Consider the following 21,730-nt stretch of genomic DNA (forward strand, 5'->3'; position numbering starts at 1 on the left):
TTCCTTCCTTTCTTCCTTCCTTTCTTTCTTTTTCTTTCTTTCTTTCTTTCTTCCTTCCTTCCTTCCTTCCTTCCTTTCTTTCTTTCTTCCTTCCTTTCTTCTTTTTCTTTCTTTCTTTCTTTCTTTCTTTCTTTCTTTCTTTCTTTCTTTCTTTTTCTCTTTCTTTCTTTCTTTTCTTTCTTTCTTTCTTTCTTTCTTTCTTTCTTTCTTTCTCTCTTTCTTCCTCTCTTTCTTTTTGCATGATTGGCTCACAGGGAACTCTGATTTACGAAGGAAGAGAATTACAGGTATACAAACAGTGATGAGCAGTAGTTGTTAAGGTAGAAAGGTGATAATTAAAGACTCTCCCCCTGGGTACCAGCATAACTGAGATTTTGATATCTTGGCAGCTAGGATCTATGTTTGTGTTCTCTATGCTTCTGGAAGCTCTTTTGCAGTGCTTGTGAGGGTGGGCTACCCAAAGTACAAATGATGAGCTGGGGTTATGGGGTGCCTGGGCTGCTATGCCCAAGAGGCCACAGCTGGACCAAGCTGGCATTGAACCCCCCTTACTTCTCACCAGATGACAGTCCTGGGAAATTCTGGAGATGGAGCTAATTGTCAACCCATCATTCCCTGCTCACAAGAGCCTTCATATTCAGACCTAGAAAGAAAGATAAATACCCCAGGGTATATTTTCCCTGAGTGCCTTCTCTGAGTTTTCTGAATGGCTATGGTTGTTTACTAGCTGGCAATGACTACAAAATTACATAATCATCGATCTCTATATCTTCTCCTTTAACGTAGTGAAGTCCCTGGTACAATGAGAATAAGACGTTTCATGCAACCTGTAAAAACGTATTTGTCAGTGGGGTGGTGCGTATAATGCAGTGAGTTATTTCCCAAGTGGCAAATAAGCTGGAAGGAGATGTTAATAGCAAAGAAGTCCATAAGGATGCCATAAATCTCAAATTTGCTTTGTGCCGAAATATTTTATTATAGCATTGGTGGTACTTGGGCGAAGTTTCCTGAGTAGTAAATCAGTCAAATTAAGTAATTACAGTTCGTGTGTGTGCTCATAAACTTCATCTAGGTCTTAAATATTTTGGTCCGATTTTCTGAGACGTTTGAGATTTAGTGAGACGTTTGTTTTGGAAAAGGTCTGGGTTAGTAAGTAGACAGAATAATAGGTGTGTGACTGTTCAGGGTATGAAACCAGTTAGGTAAAAATGCTAAGCGTGTCACATTTCCCACGCATCACTTGACATTTCAGTCATTTATTTTTAAACCCAAACTGGTGCATTATCTCTGTGGCCATCGTCAAGCTGCCTACAGTATGTCTGGGAACAGCACTCTACAGTTTAAGTTTATTATGTTAGGCCCAGAGTGAATGAACGGAGGTATGGTAAACTGAAAGGTAAGAGAATGGCAGTTGGGCACACCAGGGGTGAGGGGAAGGGGTGGAAAGAGCCACGGGGAAGAGCTGGAAGAGAGGATGTAATCAGACAACACGTTCCACATTTTCTTCCAGGATTAGCTCTTTCGGGAGACTGAGTCAATTTTAGGAACATTGGAAAGGGATCGTTTCCAGCATTCTAACTATGGAAATTCTATTAATACCATTCAGTTCAGTCGAATGGATAATTCAGTTGAATGGCCCAATTCTGGGCCAGGCATTGTAGAAGTCTCAAGACTTTACAGTAGCCAGTAAGTCAGAGTCCTTCAGATTGGTGTTGAAAGACACTTACGGTGGAAAATTCCGACATACAGGAATGTCGAAGGCTCCATGGAGGCTGGAGGAGGGCACCCAACCCAGCCTGAACCAGTCAAGCAGTTCATCCTTGTGAAGGCAAAGTCTGAGCCATGTTTCAGGAGGGGAAACAGCCTAAAGCAAAAAGGACAATAGCACGACAATGTGATGTGTTCAAAGGCACTAAGAGAAATTGACATTTTGGAAGCTTCACATGAGGGGGAACCTTGGAGATCAGGCTGGACAAGGATTCCTGGGCTGTATCCAAGGCCTGCGTGCTTGCCGTGGATCCTGATGGTGGTGCCTCTACAGGCCGACTGTGTGAGCAGATTTACATTTTAAAGAGATCACTCTGGCCGCAAGGAAGGGAGGAAGATGAATTTGAGAGGTACAAGCGCAGAATCCTAGAGGCTGTCAAAATAATCAAGGTGACATAACACAAACCAAACTACTGTGCTGTTACAGATCAGAAAATGTGAAGACCAGCGTCTTGTGGATTTCTTTACAGTCTGTTCCCGCCCCCAACCCCCGCCCCAGCCCAGTGAAGTAAGAGCTGTCTTAAACTTGCGGAAAAGTATAGAAAATAATACAAACACCCATGTTCCAACTGAAACGGTTGAGGAGGTATTAATATTTTCCATAATTTGATTTTTAAGGAGACGAAACATTTTAGTTCAGCTCAATTTTCCTGTGAAAGTCTCGTCGGCCCCAGGCTCTCCCATCGTGAATTTGCTGCTTATCATTCCCTCACATGTGTTTTATATTTTGCTACACTTATCTGTACCTATTCTTAAAATGTATATATTTTTAACATACCTCAAACTTTTACACCAACAGTATCAGACTGAATGTAATTTTCGTAACTTGCTTTTAAAAATTTCTCTATTATTTTATCCATATCCATATAGAGCTTGAGTTTTTCCTGGTGACTATTGCACATTTCCTGATGTACACTACAAGATGTATATCCATTCTCCTGCTGATGGACACATAGTTGATTTCATGTAGACTGTTTCCAGCAAGGGCGATGTGAGCATCCTTCAAAGCCTGTCTCACCCAGGGTTTCCTGGAGAATTAGTCTTAATGCCCCATGTCACCCATTATATGTATGAATTAGCTTCTCACTTGTGCATCAAGAATGGTGCTAGTTAAGGACGCCTGGGTGGTTCAGTCGGTTACGCATCTGACTTCGGCTCAGGTCGTGATCTCACAGTGTGTTCGAGCCCCGTGTCGGGCTCTGTGCTGACAGCTCAGAGCCTGGAGCCTGCTTCGGAGTCTGTGTCTCCCTCTCTCTCTGCCCCTCCCTTGCACTCTCTCTCTCTCTCTCTCTCTCTCTCTCTCAAAAATAAATAAACATTAAAAAAATTAAAAAAAATAATGGTGCTAGTTATGCAGCATCCTTGGGAGATTTGAGAAAATAATCCTGCCAATTATTTTCTGTTTCATGGTTCAGATGAGAACCACTTGTTAAGAAAAAAAAGGATACAATCTCTAGATCAGGAGGGGGATACATACATAGGTCTTCTTTCAACCAGCTATGGCCAAATGCCATTCAAAGGGATGTTCCAGTCCGTTGACATTTCCTAGCACTGGATAAGCAGTTTGTTCCCCATTTTTGCCGATAGTTGCTATTGTTAGATTTTTCCGTTTTTGCCAACTGAGGGCAAATAGTATCTTGTTTCAATTTTCATTTTTCTGGTTATTACTCCGTGTGAGCATCTTTTTCATATATAGTTTTTGTGATTAGGATTTCTTCTATAAATTGATCATTTGTATGCTTCCCATTTTTCTATTCAGGTTTTGTCTTTTTCTTTCTCACTTCAGGCTTCTTTGTATATTCTGATTGCTAATCCTATGTTGGTTGTATGGATATCAGATATGTTTTAAATGTACTTATGGTGTCTTTTTGGATAGAAGTTTTTAATTTTAATTTTAATCAAATTTATCAAACTTTTCCTCTGTGGCCTGTGCTTTTTGTGTTTCTTTAGAAATTCTTCTCTGGCCATGCATGCTTTTTTTTTTCCCCCAGTATGTTTTTCTATAAAGTTTGAAGTTTCACTTTTCATATTATAGTTTTTGTTTCTCCTGCAACTTATCAATTGGTGAGGCAGAGGTCTCGTTCCTTTTCCTTTTTAGAAATAGCCAGTGGTCCAGGAACAATTTATTAAGTAGTCTGTCTTTTCACATGCCCATGGTTCACCACCATGTCATTGCTTTTTACATGTGTGTAGGATTGTTTCTGAGCCTCTACCTGGCTGCATTCCGTTTGTCTGTGTCTAATACCACACTGTCTTAATTACTATAGCTCTACGCTAAGTTTTGAGAGATGGCAAGGAAATTTCTTTCACTCTTTTTTCTTGACTATCATTTGCCTGTGCTTAGATCTTTGTTTGTTTCGTGATTTCCAGGATTAACTTGTTCAGCTAAACAATAAAACTATTAGGATTTTTATCACAATTATTCTTCCAGTAAATAGAATGATTTGGGAGAACTGGTGTTTATGGTATTAAGTTTCTTTTCCATGAATATGGTATATCGTTTCCTATATTCAAATATACTTTGGTGTCTCTCAGCAGCATTTTGTAATTCACTTCAAAAAGATCCTTCAGATCCTTTATATGATTTAGTCTAGGGTGACTTAAAATTTCCCAGCTGCTATTTCTTCAAATATTTCTCCTATGTTTCATCTCTTTCAGGTTGCTTAACTATCCTTTTTACCTCTTTGTCTTTTTCACTGTGGTGAATTCCTCAGAACTCTTCTAATTCACCAGATCTCACTTCCACTGTCCAGACTAGAGTTAATCCCACCTGTACTGGATTTATTTATTTAAATGAATAAATTTTCCATTCCTAAACATTCCAGTTAATTCTCTTCTGTATCCATATGTTGTTTCATTTTTGCCTCCTTTTAGTCCATGCTGTCTTGTTATTGTTTATTTTTTTAATGGATATGCTTTAACTTATTTCTCTGAACATACTCATTTTATTTTTTTAAATTTTTTTAAACTTTTATTTATTTTTAAGAGACAGAGAGAGACAGAGCATGAATGGGGGAGGAAGAGAGAGAGGGGGAGACACAGAATCCAAAGCAGGCTTTAGACTCTGAGCTATCAGCACAGAGCCCAAAGCGGGGCTCAAACCCACGAACTGCGAGATCATGACCCGAGCCAAAGTCAGACACTTAACCAACTGAGCCACCTAGGTGTCCCTATTATTTTTTTAATGTTTATTTTTGAGAGAGAGAGAGTGAGCACAGATGGGGGAGGGGCAGAGAGAGGGGGATAGAGGATCCAAAGCGGGTTCTGGACTGATAGTAGAGAGCCCGATGTGGAGATAGAACCCACAAACCACGAGATCACAACCTGAGCAAAAGTCAGACACTCAACCAACTGGGCCACCCAGGTGCCCTTGAACGTACTCATTTTAAATCTTTGTCAGACTAGACCTTAAAATGAATTCATTCGCAGTAAATTCATGTAGATTTGATCGGCTGTCTTTCTTTGCGTTAAATGTGTTACTATGTTTTGCAGCTTTGGTTTACAACTCATTTAGTTGTTGCTGTGGTTTTACTTTTTTCTTCCATGTTTGCCTTCCGCCTTTATGGTTGTGTCTGCCAAACTCTGGATTCTCCAGTGCAGAACAAGGTTTGCACGGGTGACATGGGCCCCTGTGCCATGATAATATTATCTCTGACCCAATCATCATACCAGGACGTAGTGGGGGGTGAGAGGGCTGCTGTGGTTCCTGGTCATCAGGCTGCGTCTGCTTCCTCCAACTTCTCTAGGTCTCCAGTGAGCAGCAGGTTTGTTCCGCGGTCTTTACAAGGCCAGATTCTCCTCTGATGGACCACTGTTACTTCCCTTTATTTATTCTATTTGAAATCCGCCATTGGCATATGTTTGGAGCAGAGGATAGACATCAAACTGTGATCATATTTTGCCTTCTTGACTAGTCCTCAGACCTGATTTTAAAAAATAATAATAACTTTCAAAGTCGTGTGGTGTTATCCTAACATTTGTCTATCACAACAGTACAATTTTGTACCTTTCAACCCCTGCTCCCGTCTGTCTTTATGAGCATAGAATTGAGGGTGGCATTCTTTCAGTGAATCATATCATGATCCACCAGCTGAAAGATTAATTCAGGAAACATGATTAGAAAGAGACATCTGAATAGTTTATCTGGGCCATAAGGCACGGACATCAGTGACAGGATTTAAATAACTGAAATGAATTCTCTTTAGTTCTCTTGTCTTACCAAATTAGCATCAAAATGTTTTTCCCGGTTTAGGTAAGGTGATGTCAGAAAGTCTAACCGCTGTGCTGGTCATAAATTATCACCGTGTTCATTTGCTGATTGAGAGAATACTTCCTATGGCTAAAATACCTGGTTTACCTTTTGGAACAAGAATGATAATACAACATTTATAATTAAGAATAATTAATATCTGGGATGTCCTATATTCTGGGTAATTGTTTTTAGCAGTACATGAACAGTCTGAGTAAATAAGAAATTGTTCTCTTTAATAAACTCTCTGTATTCATTACTCCACGATTCTAGTGTAACAATAGAAATCAACCTGGAATTGGTATGTCCTTTAGAATTAAGACTGTGTCTCCCCGAATGCCATAGTAAGTTTTAGGTTATTGCTGGCTGCACTTTTCCAGTGTTTCGCCGAGTTAATATTAGCCTGTGTCTCCATCATCATGTCATGCTATCTCAGAAAATGCTAATGAAACAGTCCCTCTCAGATTAAAAAGATAACATTACAGATTCTTCACAGATCTTTCAGATTTATGTTCATTTTTAGCTCAAATAAAAAGTTGCACGTTTAAAAGATGAGAAGTACTTGGAGATAATTCATTATGGGTTCTGCCGAATAATATTTGACATCATGGCTGAATTTAACCGCTAAACTTAAGTGGTTTTTCATGTGCTCATTTATGCCATGGAGAGAAGATGACAGCATTAGGTTTTAAATATTAAAATATCAAAACTTTTTTATATGAAGAATTCTGAGCACTGGACACACTGTTGAAGGCCACCATCGCTTGGTAACTTCAAGAAAGCTCCATTTGAATTCCCCAAACAGGATCTACATTCTTTTTCTTTAATGTTCTTAAATTTTAAGCCTGAAATAAACATTAATTATTTTTTTCTCCAAAGCTTCTTTCAAGACTGTAGAATCCAGTAGGGATCCTCAGGAGTCATAGCATGCGGAAGCAAATTCTTAAAAACTTGAATTGCCTTTATTTACACCTGAAGCCTCTTTGATATCAAAATCTTTGCTGAGGAAAAGGGATTTCTCTATGACTTTGAATAGCCTAAGAAAGTCATTTGAATATATGGAGATAATCAACAACCACACAGATAAGCTTTGTGACTTTTATTATTTTTTTAAGTGCTGTGACTTTTAAAGATTTACCTAAATGGTAAAACTAAGGCATTGTATAGATGATGTTGGATCTTAGAATGCTTTCAAGGAGAGAACTTACAGGTTTTAGAACGATAGCAGGATTCCTGAGTCCTCTTTGCTCCTCACTTGTGCCTCAGACCCTAATCTGGAGGTAACAGAGGTGGCTCCGTCCCAAGTAGAAAAATCCCCATTACGTCATGAAACGGTGAGAGAGATCTGCTGATGGTTGGGGGGGTTGAATGTCTGTTGACCATCTCCTTTTCACAGTGGATATATCTGTACTGTTAAGGACAGGTGACCTGTGGCCCTGTTTCCTAGAGCTGCAGCAAGAGACCTGAGCCTTTTGACTTCTCTTCCAGCCACAGAGGAACTAAGTATCCAATCCTGAAGTTGTTTCTCGACAGCTTCCTCTCCATCATGCTCAGGAGAATTTGAGGACTCTCTTGTGCTATGTGGGCACAAGATTCTTCACTTCTGTGAAAAACAGGAGGATAAAATGACAGGCAGGGCTGCTATTACTTTAATATCTCCGAGAGAGAAGTTTTTTTATCCTTGGAAGGGAATGGTGTCAGGCTTTTCTGTTGTACACTCCACCAAAACCAGAGTTAAGTACAACTCCTGCCGGTTAAAGTGTGGTTTTGATCGTGTAATCTGGGACTTCTCAAACTCGCCAGAAAAGAGAAAACCTACTCCCTAGGGAATACCGTGGTGCGGGTGGCTCAAAGTCCCATGCCATGGTTCATTGAAGGCTTATATGTTTTCCGAAAAATAATGTCAATTTTGCATTTTATTCCAAAATAAATCCAGTTTTAGATTAATAGAATTATACTGCTACCTTTGTAAACTGTTACAGCCTTTCTGGTCGGCAATTTGGCAATATCTGTTAACATTGAAAATATATGTACCCTTTCCCCCAGCAATCTTACTCCTGGCAATTTGTCTCATAGAAGTAAAAGCATCAGTACATAAGATATATGTATAATGATATTTATGACCATATGTCATGGCAAAAATTGGACTAATGAATTCCATTCAACAGAGAAGTGGAAGAATACATTATAAATCATGGAGCACTTCATCATGGAGTTGTGAGCCACTAAAGAGAATGAATTAGAACTCTACCAAATGACTTGAAGAGCTATCTATGAGTAAAGTGCATTTAAGAGCCTATATTTATAAAACAGCCAACGACAGAATAACCCTATGTGTTTCTATACGTTTTACAAATAATGACATCTGCACGAGGAGCTAGGTAACTCACCAGGTTACCTGCAGTAGAAGGGGTACAGGGAGAGAAGGGGACAAGGGAAGCCAAAAAGAGAGAAGCAGACACATAGAAACAGGAAAAAAAGAAAAAAAATATTTCACTTATACCATTATGTGGAAATAGAAATGTATATAGGATAATATGTCATGCAAGTTTTAAATAAGCACCTTGCCTTCCTTCTTGTAAATTTGGAAAATGCACAGGTTCAGGCTAACTGTCTCATTACAGTATGAGCCTGTGAGCCCTTGTACAATGGCTTGAGAAACATGGACATGACAGCGTCCAAACTGTGAAGATATGAGGGCTGTAAGCCACCACACTGCCTCCAGCTTCTAGAGTGCCTGTACTCTTGGGAGGTCCTGGTGGGTCCTGCCATGATGTGAACATAAAGGGGCTTCTTGGTGAAGGCAGGCTGTGGTCATTTTTAAGGTTCCCTAGACAGGTACCTTGGTTCTGCGGCTTGATGTCTATTGGTTCTCCTACCTTTGATGCATCACTTGATTTGACCTTTAAATTTTTTTTTATGTTTATTTATTTTTGAGAGAGAGACAGAGACAGAGCATGAGCAGGGGAGGAACAGAGAGAGAGGGAGACACACAATCTGAAACAGGCTCCAAGCTCTGAGGTGTCAGCACAGAGCCCGACACAGGGCTCGAACTCACAAACCGTGAGATCATGACCTGAGCCGAAGCCAGATGCTCAACTGACTGAGCCTCCCAGGCACCCCTTGATTTGACCTTTAGATTTTGGCAATGATTCCTGGTTCTCTCTGCAGTTCCACCTTGGCTATTGGCTTTAATCTGTCTTGACCTCTAGCTTTCATGTCATTTCTGCATTCAAGCCATCCTTTTTTGTTGTTGTTGTAAAGTGCTTTATTCTCAACATTTTCCTTCATTCTCTTCTTGGCCATTATTTAGAACAGCCTGTCTTCTTGATCCACTTTACTCTGGTCCAAGATCAAGCATACTTTTAATATATACTATATTAAATGCAGTTTGTCTTCCCCTTGAGTTTTCTGAAACAGCTATGTAATGGCTAACAACAGAGATTCAGATGAATCTGTTGCTTTAGAAACATTAAACCTAGAGTTGAATTTGGGTGTTTGGGTTGGACTCTGTCTCATTTTAGCATATTAGTTTCTTTGCCTCAAAAACTCAAAATCTTTTTTGGAAGGGAATCTCAAAGGTTATTTAATCCAACTATACTTCACTGACCACAATCCTTTATGAAACACTTCTGCAGAGGTGACTCATTTTCATCAATGGTCATTTCTTCTTTATTTATATAAAGTCTAAATCCGACCATTTATCTGCCCATGCTCTTACTAGCAGCCAGGTAAAAACTAGATCCTTTCTTGATGACAACAATATCTAGAGCCTCTAAAATGTTTCATACACAAAAAGTGGCATTAGATTTAAAAATTACCAGGCAGTCCAAAAGAGAGGACCAAATAACTGAAAACAGAGAGGGAAAAAAATCAGATAATATCACTTTGTGAGGCTTGGAAGCTTAGGTTGCTGCTTCGTGCCCTGCCTCAGTGTCCTGTGCTGCAAATCAGCAAAGTCTCCCAGAGGGAAAAGCAGCAGGGAAGGTCAAGCTCACATCTTAGTATGTTTTGCTTCACGCTGGTATGTTGGCTGCTCAAATGCTAGCTGCTTTGGTTGCTCTCTGATGCTTCAAGGAGCTAAATTTTGCATTTTGTATATTTTGTGTCAGTTGTTGGTATTTTCAGTGTGAAGGTTGATCTGATACAAGCTACTCCTTCATAGGCAGAAGCATACTGAATACATATGATAATGAAAAATATCAATTAAACATTGGTAATTTGTTCTCATAAACTGTGAAATCAGGCAATGATTTGGAGGAATTGTTTTCAACTTCCTAATTTGGGGTCTAGAGTTCAGGCCCTCATTTTCATTTCTGGGGACTGATTTCCAAATAGGAAAGTGCACTGAATCATTCATACCAGATGACTTTACCAATCAGTTCCTATATTCATGTACTGCTTGTGAATATCTAAGCAGAAGAGTATCAAAGTATTTAGATGGATTACCGCATCACCAAGAATGCCAAGTCTTTGATCTACTTTTTTACCTTCACAATTTTGCGTGCATGATGAAAGCAAATTTATTCCTTTCAACACTGAAAAAAATTCTCCAGCACTACCACCTGACTTTATATAGTTAAATACCATGTCCTATGTCCAGTTCATCCAGCCGAACATTGAATTGCTGTGGTTCAAGCCATAGAAGTGTTTCCAATTTATAGTTTTATTATGTTCTGTTTTTAACTTTCTAGTGCAAAGCCTTTCTTGGTGAATGAGTCAATGAACTGACTTAAATTGTTCTTAAAAATATTATTAAATGTTAGGGCACCTGGGTGGCTCAGTCGGTTAAGCATCTGACTCTTGATTTTGGCTCAGGTCGTATCTCCCAGTTCGTGAGATTGAGCCCTGTAACCAGTTCTGTGCTGACAGCATGGAGCCTGCTTGGGATTCTCTCTCTCTCTCTCTCTCTCTCTCTCTCTCTCTCTCTCTCTCTCTCTTTCTCTCTCTCTCTCTTTCTCTTTCTGTGTGTGTGTGTGTGTGTGTGTGTGTGTGTGTGTGTGTCTGTTTCTCTCTCTGCCCCTCCCCTGCTTGTGCACATGCTCTCTCTCTCTCTTGCTCTCTCTCTCTCAAAATAAGTAAATAAATATTTTTAAAATATGTTATGTTTTATAATGTATGAAATTACCATCCACAGAAGGACTGTCTTTAAACGGGCTTTACTACACTAAACTAAAAAAACAAAACCCAAAAAACTTAAAAACTTTTTTCAACCCAGAAAAGTAAATAATTTCCTATTGATATTTCATGAGTAGCATGCCCAACAGTCCAATCACATCAAAACACCCTTCGCCCCACAGATAAATGTAGCTGCTGATGCTCTCATCAGCAGCACTAGAAAATGTCACAAATAATGATTTATCTTTTTCATGCAACTTGTCCTGTAAGTTTCCCATTAATTCTTTAATACCCTGAACAACTGTTTCACATTCCACTTATATTTACACTTATTTCTATCTGTTCAGGATACATAATTATAGCTACATTCAATCCATATTTTTGTAATCTCACCATCCCTAAGAGGTTGAATGCCCAGCCACTTTTTCACTTAATCTATTACTTCACAGTTGTAGTAGCTATTTTGTTCACATTCAGAAACAGACCTCATGGTTTCTAATAGAAAGAAATAAAACAGTTCTTTTTCTCATTCTATTAAGTTTTCATCACAAATCTTTCCTTATGCCAGCATTTATTGTGGTTTATTTCAAAGTGGCAGCTTATGTTGTGTTCTTTCGGTGCAGACATGCTTATGTGCATATTAAACACCTACCATATTTCTATGTGGAAGTGAAGAATATTACTTTCTCACATTTTTTATGACACATTCAGCTCTCTGAATCTTTCGTTTCCCTGCTTTTAATATGGATACAGGAAATATTTCACTTTCTTTTCATTCAAGGGTAAGAGAAACATCATAGCTTGATGACGGATGTCACCTAACTTTGACCTTTGATTTGTGTGGACAGTAGAGAATAGTGGCACCTTGGCAAACTGAGGAGGCAGTGCCTGTTGAGATGCAAGTCTGGGGGGCGCCTGGGGGGCTCAGTCGGTTAAGCGGCCGACTTCGGCTCGGGTCATGATCTCGCAGTCCGTGAGTTCGAGCCCCACGTCGGGCTCTGGGCTGATGGCTCAGAGCCTGGAGCCTGTTTCCGATTCTGTGTCTCCCTCTCTCTCTGCCCCTCCCCCGTTCATGCTCTGTGTCTCTCTGTCCCAAAAATAAATAAACGTTGAAAAAAAATTAAAAAAAAAAAATTAAATAAATAAATAAATAAATAAATAAATAAATAAACAAACATTTTTTTTAAAAGCCAGAAATTCAGCTTTGGGGTGAAATCCCTCAATTTTGACTATTGCTAATTAATTCCATGATCTCCAAAAACAATGTGTGGGCCACACAGAATGTGTCTGTTGGGCTGATTTGACTTGCAGGTGTTTGTTTGGAACCTTAGTATTGTATGATCATAGACTCCAAGAATGTTGGAGCTGGAAGGAACCTGAGAGCTCCTTAAAAATAAGCAGCTGATAAGGAAAATAATTGAGACCAGAACTTAGTGTAGTGTCCCATTTCAGGACACTACAGGTGCCTAATTTGTTTAGTAGAAAGTAGTTTTGACCTGTACCATTAATGCAAAACCCTGCTATGACCAGATAGTCAAAGCAGAAAAAGTTCAAGGGTCGGTGGTTGATGGCTGCAAGTGAATTGCTTTTTACCTGAATTAACTGAACAGTTCTGTTAATGTTTTGCTCAATTTTACCTCAATAGATAACAACTCTGGGAGGCAAAAGGGAGTGAGTACTGTCTGGGTTTCCCACACATTACCAGGACTAGAATTAATCAGAATAATTACTGCCTGCTTTCTTTCAAGTAGCTAGATTTTTTTTTTTTTAATAACATGCGGCATTAACTATTCCAAGAGAAATGTCCACACTACATGTTGTGGGAGTACAGCATTCCTCACAAGAGTTAAAGTGTTTGAATTTAGAATTCCTTTTTGTTCTTATTCCTATTAACATTGTTGTTCAACTGAATCTGGAGGGATTTGACAGTGAATGTCCCTAATGGTTCAGAGGCTCCTTTCCAGAGGGACATGAAGGCATTGGGCCGGGCAGACTCTGAGATTGTTTCGCAGCAGAGCTAACAAATATCCCGTGAAATATGTGCTCGGTTATGTTGGTTGGCAAGGTTTAACCTTTCTTTCTAACTCTGTTCTTTCCAATCGGGATATGGCTCAACAATTTCCTGGGGCGAGCAGTTCGGTTTCAACACTTTTTTAAAAAAGGTTTTGGTGGTTTGGAAGCCTCCTGAGCCTGGCGCGGTGGGAAGCAGGTGAATAAGCAGTGGACTTTGCCCAGGCAGGGTCCTGAGAGGGTACAGACATGAGGCCACCAGCGGAGATGGTGACATACGACCCCACTGTCGTCTTAGGACCCAGCCAGTAAATGCGCCCTACGTGTATTTTCCCAGAAGTACAACAGGTAATATTGCAGTCAACATTGATGTCATTATAGATATTTTTGTAAAAATTTGATCGTCTGGAGCACAAAGCTAAACAATTTTATGACTGCTAATGGTTAACAGCAACTGTCTGCTGGAGATGCCGTGACAAGCTATAATTCAAAGCATGATGCCTGATGCCGGGAGAAATGGGACTTTGTATTTTCACTTGCCCACAGACATTTTGTATTTGTGGTGATCTAATCTCAGCTCTTTCATTCTAAGAAGTTGCCATTTCCAGGGAAACATTTCCACCATCATTTGGAAAGGGAGAGGTAAATCTGCCATATCGCCTGGAGGTTGACAGGAAGAGAAGGAAAGCAAGTCCTTTGAATGGCTTTGGAAGGGAAAAAAAAAATGAGCCATTTTATCATCCCCATTTCAGAAGGTTATTCTCATCTGAAAAAGACACTTGAAAGGTTGAAATGGAACATTGCCACTGCTGTACCGCGCATGGTGAAAAGAAGTAATAGGCAATTATTTTTGTGAGGTGCTGCTTGAAAGAAAAGCTACTTAGGACCGGACCTACATTCATTGGTAAAATACAGAATCGAGCAGTTATCCATTGAATTTCAAACAGTGTCAAGAGCCGGTCATGAGTTTGGCCCTGAAGTATGTAGATTGACTTTTCTGCAATGAAAATAGCTCTCAGTCCTTGTTCCTTTATAATGATAATACGGTTTGGGGCCAGCTGGGTGGCTCAGTAGGTTAAGCCTCTGACTTGGCTCAGGCTCAGGTCAGGATCTCACAGCCGGTGAGTTGGAGCTCCCCCCCCCCACCCCCCCACCCCCATCGGGCTCTGTGCCGACGGCTCAGAGCCCGGAGCCTGCTTCCGATTCTGTGTCTCCCTCTCTCTCTGCCCCTCCCCTGCTCGCGCTCTGTCTCTCTCTGTCTCTAAATAAACATTAGGAAAAAAATTAAAAAAAAAAAAAGGGGGGCGCCTGGGTGGCGCAGTCGGTTGAGCTTCCGACTTTGACTCAGGTCATGATCTCGCGGTCCGTGAGTTCGAGCACTGCGTCGGGCTCTGGGCTGATGGCTCAGAGCCTGGAGCCTGCTTCCGATTCTGTGTCTCCCTCTCTCTCTGCCCCTCCCCTGCTCGCGATCTGTCTCTCAAAAATAAATAAATGTTAAAAAAAATTTTCCAAATAATAATGATAATATGATTTCATGTTCAAAGAAAAAGCCAAAACAATATAGAAATTATACAAAAGAATTGATTTTAATTTTTCACTTCAAAAGTGTCTATTTGGATACCATTACTGTGTGCAGATTGGGTGTTGGGGATTCGGTGATATAAGACAGGCATCTCTGACCACTGCCTGAGCATTTCACTGCCTGGTTCTTCTGGAACCAGAATCAATTGCTCTCTATTGATATATGCACATAGATTGATGGAGAATTAATTTTGTAAAAGATTGTCTCCCCAAAGTGAGCAGTTTTACAGCATGACATGATCTGATAGGAGATCCTTTATTGATGAATATAACCACGTATCACACTCTATAATGACAACATAGTGTTCACTTGTGTGATTTCACTGTTGTTCAGGTAGAGCAATCTCCAATTTAAAAACATTTAGATTGTTTCTAGAGTTATGATTTTTACTTTACTCCTTTTGCTATTTAAAAAAATTTTTTAATTAACATTTATTCATTTTTGAGAGTGAGAGAGAGAGAGAGTACCAACAGGGGAGGGGCAGAGAGAGAGAGAGACACAGAATCCAAAGCAGGCTCCAGGCTCTGAGCCGTCAGCACTGAGCCCGACACGGGGCTTGAACTCACAGACCACGAGATCATGACCTGAGCTGAAGTCTGACACTTAACTGACTGAGCCACCCAGGTGCCCTGTCCTTTTGCTATTTTTATTTTTTTTTTTCAACGTTTTTATTTATTTTTGGGACAGAGAGAGACAGAGCATTTTTGGGACAGAGAGAGACCGCGAGATCCTGACCTGGCTGAAGTCGGACGCTTAACCGACTGCGCCACCCAGGCGCCCCTCCTTTTGCTATTTTTAAACCAATAGGCTTCTCCTCCGATGGTTGATTGGATCCACAAGTTGCCTGCCGACTCCTTTCAGCCAGTGGTCATCCAGCTGCCCCTATGGTGTTCTCTCCAGATCATGCTTTCTCATTTGTGGCAACATGGACGGGCCGAGAATCTTCCAAATCTTCAAGTTCCAGGCTCCTTTTTGCTTGGCACGTCTTTCTTCATTATATCTCTCTCCCCTTGTATTTTGCTATAAGCAGCAAAGAGAAACCAGCCCTCACCTTCCACACTTTGCTTAGCAATCCTCTCAGCCAAATATCCAGATTCATCACTCACAAGTTCTCCCGCCCACCCCACTGCAGAGCCCGATTAAGCCAAGTTCTCTGCCACTTTATAACGAGGATCGCTTTTCTTCCAGTTTCCAGTAACATGTTCCTCATTCCCATCTGAGACCTACCAGGTACACCTTTAATATTCACACTTGTAACAGGTGGTTGGTCTCTGGTGAAACCTTTCTCTTGAGGGCAGGCCTTGGTAACAAGAATGGAATGCTCTGGACTTATTCGAAATTGCCCACTTTCCCCCCTCCCTCTGCCAGAGGGACAGTGGAATTTTCCTGTGATCTTCAGTGTGAAAACTTGCTAGGGCTCCTGGATGTAAAACTCACGAAAGCGTAGGAGGCCCCCTAAGAAAGAGTATCCTTGGAGTTTTTAACTCTCAGACGTGTCCCCGCTAAGCTTCCGGTAACTTCTCAATTACGTTACAGGTTTTCACGCTGGTTTCGACCCAGATTTCTGGTGTGTGGTCTTCTGCTCCAGGATTCTGTGTGATACTGTGATTCTCTGTATCTGCCTGTCATCTCCAGTTTGGGGGGATGTTGCTTGCCCGTGACCTCAGTTTTCGGATGGATCTAAGAAGAGTCGTTGATCTTAAGTTTGTTCAACTTTTTCTTGCTTTGTGGGTGGGAATGAGGACTTCCAAGTTCCTTATGTTCTGGACTAGACTACAGTCTGTTTAATGCATGTCTGTCAATTTTGTGTAGGGGTGGGGGGAGGAGGTGGTTTGTTAGGGATTTTTACACTATTAACAACACTACAACTCTGCGTATATGACCAGTTGCCTTCTACAGATTGATTCTTTTAAGTGGATCAAAGATTAGACAAAATGCTAATTGATATGATAAGCCAAATTGCCTTACGGTAAAGTCACTGTACTCCCACCAGCATGGATGAGTTCTCCTGTCTCCGTGTACCACCCATCCCCCCCCCTCCCCCGCCCGCCCAATACTCAGTATTGTCAGTCTTTTGTATCTTGGCACGTCGGATAAGCCGAAAGCGATTACGCATGATTTTACCTGCATTTTTTGATTAACCATGAGTCTTATCTTTTCATATTTATTGACCCCTTGTATTTCTAATTTTTTAATTAATTTTTGTAACATTTACTTATTTTTGAGTGAGAGGGAGAATGAGCATGAGTGAGGGAGCAAAGAGAGGGAGACACAGAATCCAAGAAGCAGGCTCTAGGCTCTGAGCCGTCAGCACAAAGCCTGATGTGTGGGGCCTGAACCCACGAACCATGAGATCATGACCCAAGCTGAAGTCCGATGCCCAACTGACTGAGCGACCCAGGTGCCCCTCACCCCTTGTATTTCTTCTTTTATAAACTACCTTTCTATTTTCACCTGTTTCTCTATTTGGATGTTCATCTTTTTTCCTATTAATTTATAGAAAACATATTTTAGGGTTATTAAAACTGTGGATCTTGATACTTTGTACAAGTTTTTCCTGCATGTATATTGTTTATATTTTTCATTTCATTCACAGTAGGATTTTTAAGTTTGTTAATTTTTTGTAGTAAAAAGTATACACCTTTATGGTTAATTCTGTTTTTGTGGTTGTTGTTTTTTTAAATATGGCTAACAAAGATTTTCCCCATTCCTGGCATATTCGGTTATGTATTTTGATTTGGATCTTGGTTTTTGTTCAGCCGTATTTTCTTCTGGTCTTTAAAATAGAAATCTTTGGTTCAGCTGGGATTTGTTTTCGTGGAAAGCCTGAGAATGGGGTCGAGCGAGCTTGATCTGGAGCCAAACAACTAGCCAATTGCGCACCTGCGGACTTGGCCCTTATTTTATCGATGTGTAATGCCACTGTTATCACCTGCTGGGGTCTCCTTCTGGATTCTCTGTTTCATGGATTTGCCCGTTTCACACCGAATAATACTGTAGCATTTATCTCTGGTGGTGGTGCCCCCTTTACGCTTTGTCTTCTATTTCTCACGCCCCCGGCTATTCTCACAAATGTATTCTTCAAGATGGGCTTTCAAAAATCATTTTTCAAGGTCAGTTCTCCCGAAAAAATAGGAGTTAGTACTTCTTTTTATTATTAGTCTCACGCATTTTCAGTTAAATTTGTATATAATTTTTTAAAATCTATCTGTCAGCAATTTGAAGGAGATCTTTTTACGTTCCTTCTTAAACTAAGAGAGCCATTGCTGCTTGAATTTTTACCTGGCCATCTCATGGAATGCTCATCGATTATAATATTTTCAGTCCACTAGTTTGGGGTCTGCTAGGTATGTTGGTGTATCTTCTGCAAAGAATAATTAATTTTTATTTCTGATATTCAAAACTTTGCCTTTATTCTCGTTTTGGCTTCAGTTTTTAAATAATATTAAATAATGATGATGTTAGTGAATACTTTTATGTCATTTTGGGCTTTGTTGGGAATGCCTTTAGTATTCTTAATGGTTCAAACTAATGGTGTGAAATGCATGCTTTTACCATTTTGAGGAATTATCTCAATTCCATTTTTCTTCAGTCTTTCTTTTTAAATCAGGAATAAATGTTGAATTTTGTCAAGTGTTATAATAATAACACTAATAATAATTGACTCCTGTGGTTTTTCTCCTTGATTTGGTGATATCGTTAATTTTTTAGATTTTCTAATATTGAGTTATTTTTCTCTATATTCTGGAACTAATTAATTGGCATACTGATTCTTTCTAATTCACTCATGAAACTGTCTTGGCCTGGAACTTATTATAAATCAGTGATTTCCAGCGTCTTCGATGATTCCTTTGCTTTTTGGCCTATTTAGGTGTCCCAGTTAATTTCTATAACATATTTTCCTACGAAATGAGCCACGTCACTCAAATTTCCTAGCCTGTTAGCATACACTTCTTTAGGCTTTATCTGTATGTCTTCCCTTCTCATAGCCAATATTATATATTTGCATTTTTTCATGCTAACTAGAGTTTTGTAGGGTATGTTGAAGTTTTCTCTTAAAAAAACCTCTAATTTATTAATCTGTACATTTTTTTTCTTTTTCCTAGTTTATTTATTTTTTTAAAAAATCTTTCAATCAGGGGCCCCTGGGTGGCTCAGTCAGTTGAGCGTCCAACTTCGGCTCAGGTCACGATCTCGCGGTTTGTGAGCTCGAGCCCTGTGTTGGGCTCTGTGCTGACAGCTTGGAGCCTAGAGCCTGCTTCAGATTCTGTGTCTCTCCATCTCTCACCCCCTCCCCTGCTCATGCTCTGTGTCTCTCTGTCTCTCAATAATAAATAAACGTTCCAAAAAAATTTTTTTTAATAAAAAAAAATCTTTCAATCAGCCTTTTGGCTTTCCATGGACATGTTTTCTTGCATTTTTATAGTGTTCTATGTTGATTGTGTATTTATTTTATTCTCTCTCAGCACAGATGTATTTGACCCTGCATATATCTTTGAGTGTAGGTTTTGTTAAACACTGAGGGTGAATTTGGGGCTATCTAATCATATCATTGTCTAAAACTGCCAAGACACAGAATCCTGACCTCAGCCAATCATCTTTTCCCACAAGGTTCCTAAGGAGTCAAGCCCCAGTATAAAGAACCTGGGAAACTCCGATGTTTAGAGCACTAATTTTCCTAGGCAGAAGAGGCATACGTAGTTTCTGATAAATGGCAATAGTGAGGCCTATTCTGTGTTACTCCTTTCAAAATACAAACCCAAATCCCATACAATATTAGAAAAGTCTCGTACCTGATTACCGGCACCGTGAGAAATGAAAACAGAGAACGGTGTTGTTAAGCAAGAAAATTGCCAATCCTTATTCTGTGCTGGGAAGGGTGGAAAAAGGGTAGGAAGATGAACACAGAACATCAAAACTGAAACCAAAACCAACGCATTCCTAGAGGCCAGCTGTCTTCATTTGTAGTCGTTTAATTTTGTTATTTTTCTGCAGTTGTGGTTTTGATGATTACTTGATCCAAGGGTTGTTTAGAAAACCATTTAAAAACTTGCCAGTGAATCCGGTTTGCTTCTATTTTAGGTATCTGTGTCTGGTTATACAGCACTGTGAACACTGGAGGTGATTTAAAAGGTTTTTATCATTTTGTAATTTATTGACTGTGAGCTCATGTTCCGTGGAGTGGCTTTCCAGAACAGTCCTGTGTGCTCCCATAGAAATTGCCTGTGATTTTTTTTTTTGTCTCTAAAAGGGCCCCAGGGGCTTTCACTAGGTCTGGATCCATTTTTATGATCGTTTCTCGGTCAGGTTTTCCTGTTCTCCAATACCCCTCCCATCCCAGGCCAAGGGGGCTCCTGTTTCTTTGAGCAACCCTGCTACTCAGGCCCCACGCACATGGCAGGCTTCTTTGCTGTTTCTCCAAACCGAGGGTAGAATTCTCTGGTCCTTGCATATCCTGTTGTAGCCAAGGAGCACAGTCCAGGTCCCTGTGTTCTGTGGTCTGGACTCCGCCCCCACAGAGCTGCCGGGACCCCAGACATTAACGGCATGCCCCGGTGGGTGAGTTGTTTGGCTTCGGCTCCTACTCGCTTCTGGAATACTGACTCCTTCTTGACTTTTTACAGCTGGAAATTTCCCTTTCTTGGTTTCAACTCACATATGTGATCTAAGAATTATTTTGCTCCGTTTTATCCAGATGTTTCACATGCAAGAGGCAGAGAGCATCCCTACATGCCGGGCCTGTGCGCACCATTATCGGGGAGCCTAGACTGGTGATTACGCTCATTTCATGGTCAATGGCTCAGTTTGGGGCCTCAGTTTTTACATAGCTGTATGACCTATACATGGCGTAACTCCTTCTTCCATTAATTCACTTCAGCTAAATCAAACGAATACTTAGTGAGAACCTATTACAGGGCAGTTCCTGCATTGGATGCTATACAAGAAACAGTTCAATCGGTGATTCATGATCCAGTGGCTGGGGACAGACAGAACGCAGAATAGCGAGAGTACGCATTTCCTTCTGTGCTACTTGGGGTAACTCAGGGACCAGGCCACTTGTTGGATTATTGGGGTTGAACTCACCAGAGGAGAGAGATGTAGGTCCAGTCGAAGAGGCTGTCAAATTTTGGGAAGCTCCCAGACTCCTTTGAAAATCTGAAAGACAAGCAAAATACCTATGGACCTTATTCTCAGAAAAATATTCATTTTGCACGTGCCTTCTGGATTTCCAAAGCCCCTCTGTGGACCTCCTAGGGTCGGGAAGGTCTTGAAGTCAAGGAAAAGTAAACCTGTCAGGTTTGGATGGCAAGTCCTTCTGGGAAGAGAAGCAATTTTGTGTCAGCGGCACACCTAGGTGACACAGGGTGTTCCCTAGGGGAACAGACACCTAGGTGCCGTGAGGATTGTAGGCAATCTGACCAGTGTTTCATCGGGATCTGTGTTGTTATTCCTAACACTGTCTAAATCCAGTCACAAGCATTACTGACAAACTGCAGAGGTGTTTGTAAACTCAGTCCCCCCGCGGGCAGTGTGCTGACAACTTTGGCCTAATTAGCATTCTTGTCAAAGGTAAGGATTCTAGCCTATAAAATCCCAGCTACCTGCTGCGAGGCCGCGGAAGCCATCTGCAAATTTCATGCTGTTGTAATGATGATGGAAGAAATCTTAGCATGATATCCAGCATCCGATCTTTGTTTTCGGTGTCTGAGAACGCCTGCTCCCACTTTTGCTTTTTTTAATTGCCTTTTCATGGCATGAATCACAATTGTAATGCTAAGAAGTAAGCCTTTGTCAGTGGAAGGTAAAAATAAATAAAAGATTAGTTTTTTCTTTAATTGGATTCTCAATGTACTGTAAAAATTTCAGTGTCTTGTTATCTGTAGGTGATTTGGCGCTGAGTGATCTTGTATGATTAAAATTCCCAACTGGTGAGGCTCTGACTGTGGGAGGAACATTCTCAGCAAACAAATGCAATTTTTACCTTTCTGAGGATTTTATTTTAT

General features: G+C 40.4%; 1 protein-coding gene across 4 annotated transcripts in view; it reads left to right on the top strand.

Moving 5' to 3' along the window:
* The window catches only part of MTUS2 (microtubule associated scaffold protein 2), a 570,271-nt gene that overhangs the window by 347,835 nt on the left and 200,706 nt on the right, over window positions 1-21,730 (top strand). The gene's annotated exons all lie outside the window — the stretch shown is intronic.

The sequence above is a fragment of the Lynx canadensis genome, chromosome A1 (assembly GCF_007474595.2).
Source record: "Lynx canadensis isolate LIC74 chromosome A1, mLynCan4.pri.v2, whole genome shotgun sequence".
Lineage (NCBI taxonomy): Eukaryota > Metazoa > Chordata > Mammalia > Carnivora > Felidae > Lynx > Lynx canadensis.